At 37.7% G+C, this 15,592-nt stretch overlaps 1 protein-coding gene across 3 annotated transcripts in view; it reads right to left on the bottom strand.

The window, feature by feature from the left end:
* ERBIN (erbb2 interacting protein) overlaps positions 1-15,592 on the bottom strand; it is a 127,618-nt gene that overhangs the window by 99,167 nt on the left and 12,859 nt on the right. For 2 of the 3 annotated variants that reach the window (XM_074931192.1, XM_074931194.1), the window contains 2 exons: positions 13,314-13,396; positions 6,461-6,574 (listed from right to left, as the gene is read on the bottom strand). The exons of the other annotated variant lie outside the window; for it this stretch is intronic. The gene's annotated coding sequence lies outside the window, so the exon portion shown is untranslated. The remainder of the gene's footprint in view (positions 1-6,460; positions 6,575-13,313; positions 13,397-15,592) is intronic. 3 annotated transcript variants of the gene reach the window in all.

Below are 15,592 nucleotides of genomic sequence, written 5' to 3'. Positions count from 1 at the left end.
TTACTGTCCCAAAGAGTAGCAAGCTAATACACAAATAAAATTCACTAAGAACATAAAATTAAAGAGGAGAAATACACTAAGTCCTGAATGTCTTCCAATATAACAGGGAGAAGAACTAACTGTAGGAATCAGCCCACAGTTCTACCTTGATATGTACTGAGAGCTATGACAAAAGACAGTAGAGTGAGCAGTTTCCTTGATATCTGAAAGAAGGTGGGCTTTTTTGTCTTTGTGCTCTGGTTAGCTCAGTTGCAGCTGTAGGAAGTATTTTCATGCTTTCACAGAATCATAACATGGTTTGGGTTGGAAGGGACCTTAAAGATCATCCAGTTCCAACCCCCCTGCCATGGGCAGGGACACCTTCCACTAGACCAGGTTGCTCAAAGCCCCGTCCAGCCTGGCCTTGAACGCTTCCAAGGAGGGGGCATCTACAGCTTCTCCAGGCAATCTGTTCCAGTGTTTCATCACTCCCACAGTAAAGAATTTATTCCCTATATCTATATAATCTCCCCTCTTTCAGTTTAAAACCATTACCCCTTGTCCTATCACTACACTCCCTGATAAAGAGTCCCTCCCCATCTTTCCTGTAGGCTCCCTTTGAATACTGGAAGGCTGCTATCAAGTCTCTGGAATACTTTTTACTTGAAGTCTTTATTTTAGCACAAAAGGTAGGGAAGGAATGAAGGACCATCAGCAGCCATATAAGCATCTACATTGAGCAATATAATGCCTTGTGTTCTACATAGTCTGGTACCAGCAAAAAAGACCACAGAGGCTTCTTCATCTAGCCAAGAATAACAGGCAGATCAAGCAGTTTCATATCCTCAAACAGCAACAGTTACATGCAAAAGATAAACAGTACTCCTTTCTCACATATGCAACTAGTTCAAGGTGGAGAGGGAGTGTAAGAATAGAATGTTGTTTCACATGACATACTGGTGAAAACATGAATCTTCTAACCTAAAACCAGACCAAACCAAATTATAGAATTATAGAATTATGATCCAGTAATTTCCTGAGTGATCAAGAAATTTAAAAAGTGAGCCACTTGTCTGTTGAACAATCCTACAAAGAAATCAGTTTGATCATGAAGTTCTTTTCAATTTTCTCAATTATGAAAGTCTCCTATTGTGCCAAGAAACTGAAACACATCTGTTAAGGATATTAAAAAAAAAAAAAGGTTGGTATATTTTCTCATTCTCAAGCACCTTAGTGGTCCTAACATTAGCATCCAATGTATTTTTGGTGCATTTCCTACATCCCTCACTTCCTACAGTCTTTTGCTGCTAACCCATAACTCCCTGATGTAGATTTTTTCCTTCATTTAACAGATGAACACTTTTTACTACTACGACACTACCCTGTTTCAGATTTGTTGTTTTCAAAGCATCTAGCAAAACATTCTTTAACTGATTTCCCTTTAAAACTGGAGTAGAAAAGGAATTTCTATACAGATGATTTAGCTGAATAGCTTCCAAGTGTTCTTTTTAAAAAGGAACAAAAAAATGCTGCTGATTAAACTTTATTATGTACAATCAAAATCAATTCACAGTCATTTATACTTTATCAAACACAGGTTTTAAATATGCAGTTGGTTACTTGGCACCTTTCGATGTCAGGTGTGACTCCAAATCCTTCTACAATGACTTCTAGGAATATTGCATCCATCATCTTTAAGGAACATTTTAGTATTAGCAGTACAAGACCACCTGCACATAAAATTAGGTTTCCTGTACTTATGGAGTTAGTCATTCTGTACGTGACTGCAATTTGATGGTCCCTAGCAAGCTATTTGTGCTGAGGCTTACAAGAGAGAATATCAGTTAACGAGTATTAATTATTTTTCACTTCTCAAAAGTCAAAAATAGGTAAATAGGTAAGGCTTACTTAAGCAAAATAGCACTTTGTTCTTTCTAAATTATAGCAGTTAATTTTAATCATCGAACATATTGCTCTTCCTACCAAGGGCCACTTGATACTAAACAGACCAACCATAATCTTTCTTTTCTTTCTAAAAACTGAGTACATAACACTTCTTTCTTTATAAAGACCATTAGAATTATTCATCAGTCCTTGATGAGTGGTATTTCCAATACCTTGGGTTTGTTTCTTTCTACATGTTTTATTAGCTATTCTATTTTACTCTCCTCTGTAACTGATGTTCACTTCAAGTTACTTACTTCAGAGAAAAATCTGTTATCTTTTTGCCCTAAAACCAAGATAATACTTCATAATAGGAAAACCCACCCCTTTTGCACCAGTAACCTAAGTCAGCTAGATCACTTGTATCATCTCTCTTGTCCTCATTGGCTCACCGTCAGGAAGAATGGCAGAAGACCACCTGGACCTCCAAAAACACTGTGCACCTGCGTTTTGTCCATTTATACATAATTGTCTTCAATTGTCTTGGTGTAAATGCCCTCAGAATGAGAGTTTGTCTGTCTTGGATGCTAAAGATCTTTACAGACATGAAATCTGCAGGATAACATCTTGATGGTAACTGGATATTCCTAAATACACAGCAGTCTTCCCATACTACTGCTTCCCTGCGAATCAAAAGCAGCTCATTCTTTTTGCTTTCTGTATACAGACTTTTTTGGCCTGAACTTGTTGCAGACTGCCTAGCTACACACTAGACTGCTCTATTTTCTGCTCATTATTCAGTGACAACATTTCTCATATCAATGTGAAGTTCTATAATATATCAGTCCATGCAGCTCTCCACACCACTGTTCTGTGAACCTCCCAATATACTAACAGTACTGGAATAAATCTGTACTTCATATAAACTTGTGCAATTAAGCTTGAAGGCTTGCACAATTTGTACTTCATACAAAATATTCTGGCAGAAAAACAGACTATGGCACATTCATTACAGCTCCCCACAGTTGCTTAAGACATCATTGAAAGTAAAACATTTTACTAGTCATTTCTGCCTTGTCAGCATTTATTCCCAGTAGCACAAAAATATATTTTCAAACTGTAATGGATACAATTACATCATTAAGAAAAAATCCATTTGGGGAGGAACAACAAACAAAAGAAAATGAGGAAATAGTCAGTGAGGTCTGTAAGTGACACACAAGTCATAGTTTAACTGAATAAATAGCCACTGGCATTCTTGAACCAGCAAACTGCATTGGCCAAGACCTCCAAACACAACTGTCGAAAGGAAGCTTGCCTGCATACATAGGTTAGCACTTAATTATATCTCCACTGAACAATATAGATGGAAAAGAAGAGGAGAGGAAAGGGAAGAGGAAGCCAGAATGTGCCATGCTATTTAAACAAGTTAGAAGTATTCTCTGCATGCTTTTCCTCTGAAACCACCACACACATTTATGGCACTGTATAAGAAGTTTTTTATTTGCCAGCTGAACTGACAAATAAGATTCAAAAATTGCTTATGCAATGCAAGTGGGAGTTTCCCAATACCTAGCCTTTGCACAGAATTAAACAAATCTGCCTAGATGCAGTCAGGATGAACATGGTTTTCCCTAGAATATCCAATTCTGGCCATGAGACAACCAGGAAGCTTATCAGGCAAGCCAGCCCTCTGATAACCTAATCTTTAGATAGAATGTGTGTGCTGCTAACAGCCTAAGTGACTAACTACTGTCCTTCAGACAGCAAAGCGGTCTAAAATATTTTAATGTTGAAATGCCTGTGGGCCTGAGAATGATTTCACCTCTTGAGACAGCTTGTCCATATCTCTTCTGCACCACAAGGAACACAACGCTGACAGAACGATGAGTTCCCAAAGTGCACTGCCAAAATAAAAAACACCTTGTGCTGACTGGATTAACCTTCATAGCAAAACCATCTGAGATACATTTGAGCAGGCACTTCATGCCAGAACTTGTCAATAGAACTAGGAAGGGGAAGATTTGGGCCAGTGCTTATTGCTACAAGGAGAAATGAATCAGCAAGTCAAGAGGGTTCACAGAATAAATATGCAACCCAGAGCTTATATAAAGCTTGAAACATGTCCAAAATCTAATGAAATAAGGGAGCCACAAGAACACTGGAGGAATGGGATACAGGGGGGCCTCTTTAGCCAACGTTTTCTTTATTTAAGTGGAAGGCTTGATGGCAAGACAATGAAATAGGATTTTCCCTAACTGACTCTAATTACACACACCTTCAAAACTGCATCTTTTATATAAAGCACAGTCAGAAGACCAAACACACTCCACTGCAAAAGAAGCTGCAATGGTCTGCACAAGTGAAGATTTCAGGGACTTGTCAAATTCACCTATTAGGCAGAGTATGGATTACAAAAAATAAAAAAGTAAAATGTAAATTGACAAGTGTTAGTATTTAACTTTTGGTTTTAAGTTTATTCTACATATTTCAGCTATATGTAAGTAAGAACTCATTCAAGGTCTGTATGTTCACAGAATCATAGCATGGTTTGGGTTTGAAGGGACCTTACATGATCCAACCCCCCTGCCATGGGCAGGAACACCTTCCACTAGCCCAGGTTGCTCAAAGCCCCCTCCAGCCTGGCCTTGAACACTGCCAGGGAGGGGGCAGCCACACCTTTTCTGGGCAACATATTTCAGTGTCTCACCACTCTCACAGGAAAGAATTTCTTCCTTAGATCTAATCTAAACTGGAAGAGGGTAGATTTGAAACAGTTACCCCTCATCCTATCACTACACTCCCTGACAAAAAGTCCCTCCCCAGCTTTGCTCTAGGCCCCCTTTAAGTACTGGAAGGTGTCCCTGGAGCCTTCTCTTCTCCAGGCTGAACAACCCCAACTCTCACAACCTGTCCTCATGAAGGAGGTGTTCCAGCCCCTCGATCATATTCATGACCCTCCTCTGGACCAGCTCAAGCAGGCCCATATGTTTCTTATGTTGGGGCCCCAGAGCTGGACACAGTACTTCATGCGGAGTCTCACAAGAGCGGAGTAGAGGGGGAGAATCACTGGCAGTCAATATGACAGTAATAGCTTATTACTTATTAGCTCAGCCTATCCACATCATAAAATTGCTTCTCTTTTGTGATGACTTCTTCACGGTATCCCTCACTAGTCAGAGAGCTGTGAAAGAAATCTCTGAAGCTTAATAGGAGAAAAAATCGCACTTTATCCAATTCTCCATAACCAAGGATCTACAGAAATAATAATTCTGAAGACCTCATACAGAATATCAAGTACTTTTAATAAATTAGGTTTTTCCTCTCAAAAAAACAGAATCTGCTCCTCAAAACAAATATTCTTGCCTTTCCTCTTTATTAACCTTTTTTATTAAAACCCGCTCTTTCCCCATAAACCCATTTGCAAGCACAAGTTCTAACAGTTGTACTATCTTTTCATAATGGTTCCTAATTTAAATCTCACAAGGCACCTGCGTTTCCAAGCACATCATTTCTACAATACTATTAAGCATTTATAACTGAGTTTTTTCTGTTAAAATATTTCTCCTCCCAAAATTCAAACACTTTCTGTGGGTAGTTATGAATATTTGTGAGTGTATTCTATTGACACTCTTGAATCAGAGCAAGAGATGAAGAGAGCAGAGGGAAAAATACATTTGCTCAATGGTCCTAATTAGGACTTAAGACAGTATATTAGGATCAGATTTATTCTACTAGAGATGCTACTCCAGTGTATTAAGACTAAAACATACTGTGATCTACTAAAGATTTCTGTGGCACTTCAGCTAGGCATACGCTTACTAGAAAACCATCACATCATTCTGGCTGTATTGTCCCTACAATTCTTTACGAAGAGCTACATGCATCTGCTGTTGAATTATGGTATTAAAAATAAGTTTAAAGCAGAAAAAACCCTTCAGTCTCAGCCACCCCCAAACATACCATTAACAATGTAACAAGTGTGCAGAACCAAAACAGTACATGCTTGCAAATGAAAACCAATGCCAACCACCCAAAACAAACAAATAAAAAAACAAACAAAAAAGCCCCGGTCATATTAACCTTTCTCTAGATAGGATAATAGCATTTGTTATTTTAGCCAGGCTAGAAGTATTTGAAACTGCTTTTATTTTTTGTACAGAACTATTTGAATACATCACCATAAAATGGGTTACCACCTTGCATACATGACATAACATTCAAAGTAAATAAATAATGCAGAAAATCATAGCAGAAGCAATGCAAGCCACGTTGCCTATACAAAAGTGCTCACACAGAGACATATCAACATGTTAAAACCTCAGACACACAGACCATGATCTGTGGCCCAAATACAACAGACTGTGCCACTGCAGTGAATATCCCTAGTACTTCTTGACAGAAAGCAACCGCAATACACAGTTCTTACACATCGTCCCTACAAGCTACTGTAATACAAATTCAGCAGTTAAAACATAAGTTTGTCATTCTTACAGGTGAGGGTGAGAGGAGATACTATTAGTACATTGTAGAGTAATTGAAACAGTAAGTACATCCAAAACACTTTTTTCCCCTTATCTCCCACACAGTTACCTACCCGAATCACTCCACCGCTGCCAATTCACACCACAGGAGTTTGAATCAGTTTCTGAACTTGGACCACAGAATCACCAGGATGTAGAACAGAGTTTATTAAACCATCCACATGGATCTGTGAAAAAGAAGTGTTTTCACTATGACAGGTGTAAGGGGCCTCGCACAAAAAGACAGTTTCAAATCCACACATTAACTTTGTTGCACACCAGAATTAAAGAAGGGCACAGAAGTGGTAATATGTAACTTGCCACCACAAGCACCATTCTACAATTACCCATTTTTGCCAAATCTCAAAGTAATGCAAACAGAGAAAGCAGTGTTACAAAACACAAAAAACCCCAGAACTTATTATCATCTCCTCCTTCTATGGCAGCCACAACCAAAACATATGCACTGTTAGCAAGACTGAATTAAAACCAGCTCCCTTTCTGTTACCTGTATGAATGGAGCTTTAATACAATCATCAGGTTAACAAAATGTAACCAAACCAACAAGAAGTTATGTGCAGGACCTCAACGGGATGACTTCCTCTTAAAGCACTGCTGTTACGGTGAGTCTCAAGCACATTCTCTGAACGAGAATCTGTACCACCCACACAGTCACAAATACTCTCACAGCCCTCATGGGGAAATACAACTCCTTGCAACAGATGAGGCTTTTAAAAAGCTGCAATTATTTTAATTGGACCTGCCAGCTGCCTTTCATTTAGCTTAACATGAGGTTTTATTGGAAGTCTGCAGCCACAGCCATTGGCAAGAGTGGAGATGGTTGCTGACAAGCAGTTGGATCTATTTCTGAGAAGCTCACTCAGCCTGGTGAGCTTTTGTGGAGCACTGCCATATACTCTGTATATTTACGGTACAAAGCTTTTTTTATGTGGTCCTGGCTAGTAGGCCAGAATAATGCAGGAAGAATAAGATGTATATGGAGCATACCCACAGCTTCATCTTGACAACATTCATTGGAGTCAGCTCAAATAAGGTGCCAAAATATGGAAGAGAGGACAATAAACTACAAAACAGTCTTGTCATCTGCTTTCAAAACAGCAAATGCATCCCACAAAAAAAAAAAAAAAAAAGAAGTCCAATAGATCTAGGTTTCTAACTGGAATATTTCTTGCAAGAAAGAGATTCTTCAGATCAGATCCTGATTAGCATGCTCTTTTGATAAAGCATTCAATACACAGTCGCAAAACTGAGTTTCCTAAAGTTTCTAAGACAAAGAGGAGCAACACAATCATCATTAAAATAATTGTTTCTGCCATTTCCTGAACACTCCATGAGGATTTAACAAACTCTAAAACCTCCATACTAATGTAATAATTTAACAGACCTCAAATACCTTTTCAAAAATACTGCTGGTATCAGCTCCCCATGGTGCTTCCAATAGCACAGCTAGAAACTCTGAAGGATGCCAGGGTTGATGACTGTACTGCTACTTTCCTGGCTTGCTTGGGAATGAAAAATTTGAGTCCCTTATAGTGGTGACTCTGGAACTTTCCTTATGAAATTTTCCTACTGCTTTCCCACCTACAGCCAAAATTTTTGCATGACTGAAAGTACTAACAAGACTATCGGGTTAAATCAATTTTATATCTGGCCCGCAACTCCCCTCATACACATGCCATTCAGGAACTGCTGGTCTATGATGTAAAGGCTGAAAAAGCTTTCTTGGCTCTTAACTTAGAGATTAGTAACTTCCTTCTCCCTTGTCTCACAATCTTCCACTTAAGATTAATCTTTCAGTTCAATTCAAGATCTAAGTGGCATCCTTATAAACAGTGGACTGTTGAACACGCTGACCCCTCCACACCAAGTCTGTGACTAACTCTATCAACCCTTGAACTCTGTGATACCCTCCATTACTGCTTCAATCACCAACCCTTTCACTATATCCCTGGTAGTAAGAAAAATAATACAGTAACTTTAGGGCTATATAAACAATGAACAGTTGTAAAGATAATTACATAAAAGATTCTTATCTAAGGATGGGAAAAGAGGACTGGAACACTCCTCCATCCTACTGATGATTAAGATGTTACATAAGTTCAAAAGACAGACATCAGTTTAACTCCAGTGGTAACTGAAATATATTTCCCACAACCGTTAGCCACCTTCTTGTTACTAAGTCAAAAATTCAAGAATTCTTTTTTCTTTAATGAGAAAATTGACTACCCTGGCATACATACTACAAGTGCTCAGTGTTAAGCTAGAATCCAAAAGTTAAGGGTTGGGGAGGAGTAGGAAAATAAGCATTTTACACATCTTTAGAAGACCGATCTTTTGCTCTAGCATTTCCTCTCCCAGTGCAAGTTTCGCCCAACATATAACAACTTAGAAATTAAGTAGAACTAAGGCTACAATATACTTCTAGCTTTTTCATTATCACACACACCTAATTTTTAATTAAAAATTAAATGCTGCCTAATTAACACCAAGAATCAATTCTAACTCAAACCCCTGATGGGCAGGTCATTGTATGAATAAGCACCCATATAACATTTGAGTTATAAACTCATTTCAGAAGAGTTAAGAACAACCAGGACTTTTCAGAACTAGATAGATTTGTGCTGTTGAATGCACAAAATCATCCCTCACAGACAATATCTGACAGAGAACAAGTTCTTTTGTGTGTGCAAAGAGAATTATGATATCAACTTTGATTTTACTCCTCTGCCACACTTGTGAAAATCATGCTACATTTCAAATAAAGTTGTGAATTAAAAAACATAAGAAAATTTTTTCATTGCATTGTTTCTAGTCCTGTGTTACTGTTGGGCTTTTTTTTTTTTTTAATAGCTCTATAACATGAAAGATCAGGGTCTGTCTAGATACATGAAATTTTGTTTAGCTATTGCAAAAAAGGTGAGATTAGTACTGCTATCAAGCACTTCAGACAAAGAACGTATCCTAGAGCCCATGCTTAAATCACTAGAGTACTATTACATTATAATCCAAGGCCATCTATCACTTTAACTAGACTTACTGGAGGAAGATGCCAGATGAAACATCATAATGGATTTCACTACACATTCCACATTAAGCCAAAAAGAATCATCATATCTTAGGTGCAACTACTGATAGCATTAAGCAATGGAAACAATCACTTAAAGCAGCAAAATTAATCAGAAATATTCCATTAGTTGAGTTTTAATAGGGTCAGAAAGACTATTTGAGATATTTGTTAGTTCTTCTATAATACTTCAGTAGATCTATGTATAAAACCTAGCATTTTGTTTTCACAAGGGACAGAAAGAAAAATCACTTATTACATGATCCTTCCCTTTCCATTTTCTTCGTCTACCGTGACAATGTAAAAAAGGGTATTTAGATATCTTTTAAGCATAGTTTAGCTGAATCCACAGTCTAAAGGGAAAAATGTAACTTACGAATTCATGAACATAATTACTAGGAATACACATACAAAATTGATAATTTAGCAGCTACATTAATGCAACTGGGTGTGAAAAGAACAAATGTTCTCCACAATTATTGTCTGAAAGCAACTAAATACTTTGTGCATATTATTTTTTTCCATTAAGTAGGACAGAGGATGCATATAATTACAGATAACACAAACTACTTAGCCTATGTTACAATAAGTTGTTTGACTCATATTTATTCCACTTTAAAAATCAGTGCTTAAACATACTTGACTACTATCCTTCAAAGTGTTAATAGATAATTTGGATATATAGAAACTCAGATTGTTGTAAGCTAGCTGATTGACAGGAGAGGGCATCAACTTGCAGGTACTTAGTGAGTTTAAGTACTTGCTCTTGAGTAGCTGGACAGGTTTTTACACAACCTAAACACATAAATTTGACATCAGATCCTAAATTCTTTTCCAGATGAATGACTGGAGGGGAAGGGAGAAAAGGAACCCTCTTCAGCAGTATACTAGGTTCAGCTTCACTACTGGCTATAATTTCAATATGCAAGACTCACAGTTCATACCTAAGTATCAGGACTGATACCAAAAAATGTATGATCTTAGCAGAGAGACAGCCAACTATTTTGGATCTTAAAATACCCATTTTTCCCCTCTTATTTCAAGACATATAGATATAAATATATACACACATAGCTAAAAAGAAGTGTCCAAATTGTATTCTAATCACACAGCACAAAAAAGAAATGTAAAAATAACTAGTTATCCTTCATGAATCCTTTCTGCCCAGTGTTTCAAGACACAACAGATGCACTGAAACTAGACTCCAGTCCCTCAAAAGTCTCTCTGACTCTTCCCCAAGAGACAAGACTACAGCATTTAAAAACAAAACAAAACAAAAAACCTTCATGTTTTAAGTGGGAAAAATCCAGAAGAAAAATAACTTTAAAAACAGAAAACATGAGTGCAGTTCACAATATTTCAATCACATACTCACTTGGATGGGGAGGGATGAATACAAACATGAAGTTATGCCAAAAAAAGACACATACAGCCTCAGGTTCAGAGTTGTTTCTAATTTACGATGCTCTAGATTCTTATTACACATAAACTCTCACAAATGAAGTAGTCACATGAAGGAAACATGAAAAAAATGTACAATTGTTTCAGGCTTATTTACAAGGTCAACAGACACTTCATTTTTTACTTCCTAACTAGACTGTGGATGCATTTTTAAAGAAAAATCCTAGTATATTTTGAATCTGGACAGTGAGGAAGGAAACAAAAAAGACTGCACCACATTTTATCTTAAGAAACTGAATCCTGGTTTCATAAGATTTCAGTCCCAGAGAATTTAGTATCATCACAGTAGTTCCTCTCAACTATGCAGATCACCATTTCAGAACTACCTTAGGGACAGATTTCACTATCTCCAAATCCTGAAGGGTTTCATCCTTGTACTACATAATTTGTAATAACAACTAACACACAAATTATGTTCTTAAATATAACATTCAAAATAATTTGGGACTTAATGTTTTCTGCTGAGCTTTGTTTCCATCCTTGAACCTTAAGAAAAGAAATTCTCTTCCAGCAATCACTACTTCCTCTGATATGTTACATGAAATACATTAATAATCAACAAGAAGATAGACAGTTATTTCACAGATTAAAGAGCAGGACATACAAAGAAACAACTACTGGCATGAGAAATGGCTTATCTGCCTAAACATGTTTTCAAAACTATCCATTTGACAGGTTACTATTCCAGTAAGAGGGCAATGTCCAGCTAAGCTCTCTTGGAGAAGCAACTGTTAGTAACACAGGTGTGACTGAAGAAGGAAACAGTGCACACCATGCAGTGGCTCTAAGAAATGCATTCCAGGGAACAACAGTTTAACTCAGATATCAAGAAACACATTTTATCTAAGAGAATAGGAACCAGGACACTTTTGCCTCCTTCTCTTAGAAAGGGAACAAAAATTCACTAACTGATTCACTAGCTGACGTTTCACTAAAACCATCACTCCACTCTAGTTTCTTCAGAGAAGCAGAGATAAGCACAGTATCAAAGAGTCTTAAAAAGCTGGTACCAGCATAGAAAAAAATCTCTTTCTGTTTACCTCATGCCTACTGATGCCACCTCCTCCCTACCGCATGGGTTTGCCCCTTCTGAGAGAGAAATATCAGAAGCTTTGTCACCTGCACTTCACGAGTGCAGGACAGCCAAGCAAGACTATCATATATGGCCCCACACTACAGTCACACAGCACCTTCATATACACGTGGCAAATTTCCCAGATTTTAGAATGATGAAGCTAAATACCTTCTATTCTTCCACCCTCTGCCTCCTGAAATATGTTCCACTTCTAATCCCTCCATGAATGAAAGTGGTTCTACATTGCCTGAGATGAAAAAGTAAAATACAGTAATGGCATCCCACACTATCAGTGACATTTCTGGGTCCATCATTCTACCAGTGATAATACATAACACATGAACTCGTTTACCAATCATACTGACTGACCATCACCTGTCAGTTCTCCATTGACACTAGCCTTGAGGTCTAATTTGAAAGCAGAGCATCTCACAAATACTGTTGACCTACACATTACGGTCAAGACATTCCTTCGGACAATAAAAAATATAAATCCACCAGAAATCCCTAAGGAGCTAAAAATACTAGGTGCAAAAGTCTCAAAAGCAAGTGCTCTGTAAGACAGCTTTCAGGAAAAAATAACTTCATTGCTACGTCTCCTCTTCCAATCTCATTTCTTACCATGGTTATTTCCCACCCTTGAAGCAATTACAAACCATTTTTCAGAGACATGAAACAGCCTACTGTCCAAAGTCTAGAAGCCAACCTGCATATGGCAAAAAAGCAGGAAAGAGAGCAGGTGGTACACTTTAAATCTGCCCCAGAAGAGGTATAACTGGGTAAATACCCCAGTTTTTAATCGCACTTCTGACTTTTATGGAAGGATTATTAATGATCAAATCAGTGATGATGAAGCACAACATTTACATTCACTGTGATCAAATGAAAGACTACTCCAAACCAGGAGTGGAAACTCAAAAGGCAAGTGAATTCCATTTGTGCTTAATTCAAACTAAAGACTGCTAAAGAAAGAGTAAGCCCTGCTTACCCCTCACACCTGCCTTGTGTTAAATCTAGGGTTTGCATGACCACACCATGTGTCCAATCAGTAACTGACCCAAAAAACCTAACTCTGCAAGATATCTGGGGGAAAATTCTTCTAATCAGATCAGCTTGCTCATCAACTCACTGACCTTTCATAGCAAGTCTTCACATATGAAGAAAAGGACCCCCTCAGAAAGGAAAGAGGAAGTGCACAGCTGCATCTCCTCTGACATGAGGACATAAGACTGATGTGTGAGCCAGCACAGGCAGGACACAGGAACAACCACAGATGAAATACAAAGAGTAAATTTATTCTCATTACCTCACTACCTGGGGGATCTCCACAGCAGCACCCGGGCAAAGGCATGCAATCAGGGACACAGGCACCACGGGGCTCGGTCCTTGCTAGTTGGAAAAAGAAGAAGAAAGAAAAGATGCTGAACCTGCTGCTATTGCCTTTATATATCAGGCATTTTCACAAGCATAGTTTTCCACTGTACTTTGATCCTTCCCACAGCAGGGCAGGAATCTCAAGGATGTTCAGACAGGTGCCTCTGAGTCTCTCTCAGGCCTGTGTTATTTAAGCACAGGCATTCTACCCATCAAACAGACAAAGCTAAACAACAATTGGTGTGATACATGTGGTTTTTGACACTCCAGTTGCAAGTCACTGGAGCATGTTTACAATCCTCCTTGCCAATCTTCCATTGGATTCCCACAAATATACATTCAGTCTCAGGCTTTATAAATTAAGACCCCTTTAAAGGTGATAATTTCATTATTATGTATATTTCTCTTAATATTTTTCTCTTAGTATGAAAAGGATGTATCAAAAACATGTAAGCATTAAAATATGCTTGCGTAACAGCACATGCTGGTAGCAAAATCCATTCATGTGAATCACATTTTATAATTTAGTCTGCCTTTAATTCATAGCTTTAGTAGTTTTTTTTCCTGAAAGAATCAACCAGTGAAGATGAGAAGTTTGGCGAAGGAGCAGGGGAGAATAATGTAAAAAAGACAAATTAACCATGCTAAATATCTCCAGACAACCAAGAAGAAGCAAAGACATTCAGTCAGGTCAGTAAATAGTTATGGTCCATACAGTGACTATGTCACCAGTTCATGTTGTACACTTTTGAGTTCAGCACCGAAAGAAATATTTACAGGATGTGGTCTTAACTGCAAGATGCCCTTGCTCCGCAAATGCTATGCATGATTTTGCAACACAAAAAAAAAACCCAATTACTTGCCTACAAAGCAATGCTTTATATTTATGAAAGACTTGAGAGAATAAGACTAAAGTATACAAAACAGACCACCATCCCCAACATGGTTAAGTTAAAAATTCACTTACACTTACTTTCTTTTAAGTAAAGAAAAACCCCTCTTAAATTCCAAAGCAACCAATACAAGAAGGTATCTGGTCAAGAAGTGCCCATGATAAAAGAGTTTCAATTGTTCAGCTGAGGCTAATTGTAATATTAAGATTTTTTAAAAATTGTAGAAAAATATTCAGTGAGTATCAACCTGTAATTCAAACCTTGAATATTAAAAAGATTCGTAAAAAGAGAAATTGAGACTTGAAACACAACAGTGCCACTGATCCAGATGCATCTTTCATCTGTCCCAGTGCTCTTATAAAGTAACTGAAGATACACAAGATGCATGTGAAGCTTCCATAGCATCAGAAGCTGCCACTTTATAGCTGATGATACCTATTGGAGCTGAATGCATCCTACTTCCAGTCTTAACAGGAAAGACGATTTCTCCCATATGAAGTCCATGTAATGAGATAATTTCTGTTAACCATTAGGTGTCTGGATATAAAGCAAGTCTCTCTACACACAAGCTTCTCACCCAAATTCGTCTTCTACTGCCTCTCCTATTAATTGATTAACTAATCAGCACATCACACACCTGAAAAAACACACTTAACAGTAAATACTGACAGGAAGAAATGCAGACAGCTTGCGGTTTTTTAATTAAAAAAAATTTTTCCAAGATGCCATCCCTGGTCTGCTTGCAAATCAACATTATCAATGTCTTGGAGAGCCTAGGGAGAAGGGACATGTTCAGGAAGAAAACACAAGAAAGAATGAAACAAATCATAACAGCCAATATACTTTTAAAAGTCACGTCAATAGTATGTCATGGTTAATTAAATCACAGAGAGCAGAATTAAGTTGCAAAGTACTTGAAGAAAAAAGCAAACCAACTTTTTAATGGAGAGGTAACAAGAAAGATACAGGGTAAATCCATGAACTTGTCTCTTCAATGCTATCAACAGCATAGAAAGATGTTAGCAGAAAATTTGGATTGAACTCCAAAGAGGGGAAAAAAGTCAGCAGATTCCATAGCCTTACTTGTCAATTAAAACCAGAAATGACAAGGGCTTTGATGAGAGTTTAAGTTGGTCAAACAGTAAGAAAAGACAATGTCCTCTAACTGTTGCAAACATACTGCAATTTGCCACCATTTACAGGTTCTGAATGGCAAAACCCAACCTTGTATTAAGATAAGTGTTTGTAGTAGCAAGTCCAACCTGAACACAGACGTGTGAACTGATTTCCAAGTTCATTTGAAAAAGAATTCTTGTTA

Source organism: Athene noctua, chromosome Z (assembly GCF_965140245.1).
Source record: "Athene noctua chromosome Z, bAthNoc1.hap1.1, whole genome shotgun sequence".
Lineage (NCBI taxonomy): Eukaryota > Metazoa > Chordata > Aves > Strigiformes > Strigidae > Athene > Athene noctua.
This window is presented reverse-complemented; position numbering and strand designations above follow the sequence as displayed.